This window comes from Octopus bimaculoides, chromosome 3 (assembly GCF_001194135.2).
Source record: "Octopus bimaculoides isolate UCB-OBI-ISO-001 chromosome 3, ASM119413v2, whole genome shotgun sequence".
Classification (NCBI taxonomy): Eukaryota; Metazoa; Mollusca; class Cephalopoda; order Octopoda; family Octopodidae; genus Octopus; species Octopus bimaculoides.
In genome coordinates this window covers 166,990,714-166,993,730 of record NC_068983.1, presented here as the reverse complement: position 1 = coordinate 166,993,730, position 3,017 = coordinate 166,990,714, and the positions used below count along the sequence as shown (strand labels likewise).

Genomic DNA, 3,017 nt, shown 5'->3' with positions numbered 1-3,017 from the left:
TATATATGTAGTGCAGGCGTGGCTTCCAACCACATGGTTCCAGGTTTTTTTCCCATAGCCTGATACTTTGAGGTAATGTCTTCTTTCTACTATAGCTTCGGGCCGACGAAAGCCTTGTGACGGAAACTGAAAGAAGCCTGTCATTTGTGTGTGTATGTGTGTGTGACTATGTGCCTGTATTTGTTCCCCATGAACGCTTGACAACCGGTGTTGATGTGTTTACGTCCTCGTAACTTAGCAGTTCGGCACAAGACACCAATAAAATAAGTGCTAGTCTTGAAAAAAAAAAAAAAAGACTGGGGTCAATTCATTCGACTAAAAATTGTTGAAGGCGGTGCCCCAGCATGGCCGTAGTCTAATGACTGAAACAAGTGAAAGGTATATATATCATTGTTTTAACGTCTACTATTTCTGTCCGCATGGTTCAGACGGAATCTATTGAGGGAGTTTTTCTAGAGCTGGATGCCCACGCTGTTGCCAAACTGTAGTTTATGCCCTTACACGCGCATACATATTTCTATCCCTAATTTTCACTGATGATAGAAAAGTTCTACTGAAAAAAAAAGAAAGAAAGAAAAATTAATACTCTTGTGAGAAATAAAGGATGGTTTATGAGTTAAGGTTTAGACCTGACGATGTATTTGCTCACCCTGGTTGCATCATACGCTGCTGTATACAGAAACAGACGGAATACTAAATCAATGGCCATGTTTTCTCCTCTTATCTACTGCTGTGCCCTTTGCATCACGTCACAGATTCTCACCACTTCGAATACGAACGACCTGTGTCAAAGTGGCGGTGGGAGTATAATGGGATTAACATTACAGCCGAAACCGATGGGGTTTAATTGTCGCGCGTCGAGCGCATACATACGTACGCACATACACACACATACGTACGCACACACACACACATACATACCTACATATATGCTTCGTCAACATCACTTATAAGGCATTCCAGCTAAATTTAACACTTTGAAAGGAGACATAATTATCTGAACGTAAATTACGTTTTGCCAGGAGACAAAACTAGTTAGAAACCCAAAATCAAACAGATTTCATTGAGGCAGATTTTCTACAGCTGGATGCACTTCCTATCGCCAACCTTCATCCATAGCCAAGTAAGTTAATATTTCCCTAAGGCCAGACATGTTTTCGGGGGAGATTGGAAATTAATAGTATCGCTTACATGACAGTGACATAAATGTTCAACCATTACTAATGCTTAGCAGAGAAGTTTAAGTAGAGAGTGTATCCTGGAGAGTGAAGATGGGTCGAAGCCTAGGGACGAGAAAGTTGTATGTCAGAAAGAAATAAAGTGTAAGAGGCGAAATATGTGATCAGGACTAGAGAGAAGACATGAGATGATTAAGAACAGAAAGGGGAATTAGTCAGGCGATTTGGGCATGTGGAAACATAGACCATAATGGCGATATGGAGTGCGACGGTTTGGTGCCGATGGCTTGCAACAGAACCAACGCTTTTGAAGGTAACCAAGGGTGAAATGGTGATGACAAAACACAACATGATGCATTCAATTCACTAGAAAAAGGTGAAGGAAATACCTTTTATGCATACAGACACACATAATTATATATATGTACTCACGTGTACATGCGTATGAGTGTATATACATATATATGTTTATATACACATATATGCACACACACACATATACATATCAACGCCATGATGGGTCAGACGGAATCCATTGAGGTTGATTTTCCAGAGCCAGAAACCCTTCTTGCAGCCAACCTTCACCTGTTTTCAAGAAAGGTGATATAACCACATATCGTTCATTGTTATATATCAGCTATATATAACATATATATCGTTCATTGTTATATATTTCGTAGACGGCCGTGTAGTTAAGGAACTTGCTTTGCAACCACGCGGTTTCGATCCCACAGCGCGGCATCGTCGGCAAGTGTCTTCTACCATAGCCCTGGACCGACCAATGCTTTGTGAGTGAATTTGGTAGACGGAAACTGCTTGGAAGCCCGTTGTGTGTGTGTGTGTGTGTGCACATATATATATATATATATATGTGTGTGTGTGTGTGTGTGTGTGTGTGTGTCTGTGTTTGAGTTGTGTTGCTTTCTTTACGTCACCGTAACTTAGTGATTCAGTAAAAGAGACCGATACATGATGCACCAGACAAAAAAATTACTGGGGCTCGATTTGTACGACTGAAACTTTTAAGGTGGTGCTCTAGCTTGGCCGCAGTCCAATCACTGAAACCCCTAAGAGTTAAGAAGTAAAAGATATTTGTTTAGATTAAGAATGTGATGTCGCAACGTTCGATAATAAACTTGATGTGTTAAAAGAGAAAAAATGGTTATATTGTAAAAAGCTTCAAAGTTTGCCTCATTCTACAATGGGAACCCGCTGTGATAATAAAGCGAAAATTAGGTCAGGAGATCAAACAACTACACTGTTAAATGCCTGGACATTGTTTTGTTTTAAGAGATCTGAAACGATACTTAAAAATGGAAATGAGAACGGATTGATGATCAGACAAGACAAATAAACAGAAGACATTGTTGATTGAAGCAAAATCTACAAGTTTGTACGATGATCTGCAGAAAGTTAAAAGTTTTGTGACAAAACTGTTTTTTGTTTCTTAGGATTGGTTTGAGAAATTTAAGAGACATTTTACTTTGAAAATTAAATAATTGGTGAAGCTGCTGGTGGTGACATTAGAGCCTGCTTGTCTTTCTTGTTAGTATTGATTTGTAACAGTTTAAAAGAAACAGTATTAACCGTTTTGTTAGACTTCTATTGAAATAACATTGTTTTTGTTTCACTTGATTGTGAAAATAATGGACAATTTAATAAAAATAACTGTCATTATTAAGTTGCTGTTTAAGGCGGCGAGATGGCAGAATCGTTAGCACGCCGGACAAAACGCATAGCGGCATTTCGTCCGTCATTACGTTCTGCTGTCGAGATCGACTTTATTTTTCATCCTTTCTGGGTCGATAAATAAAGTACCAGTCGGGCACTGAGGTCGAT

General features: G+C 39.2%; 1 long non-coding RNA gene across 1 annotated transcript in view; it reads right to left on the bottom strand.

Annotated features, from left to right (window-relative positions):
• Positions 1-3,017, bottom strand: part of LOC128247362 (uncharacterized) — a 34,837-nt gene that overhangs the window by 24,972 nt on the left and 6,848 nt on the right. The gene's annotated exons all lie outside the window — the stretch shown is intronic.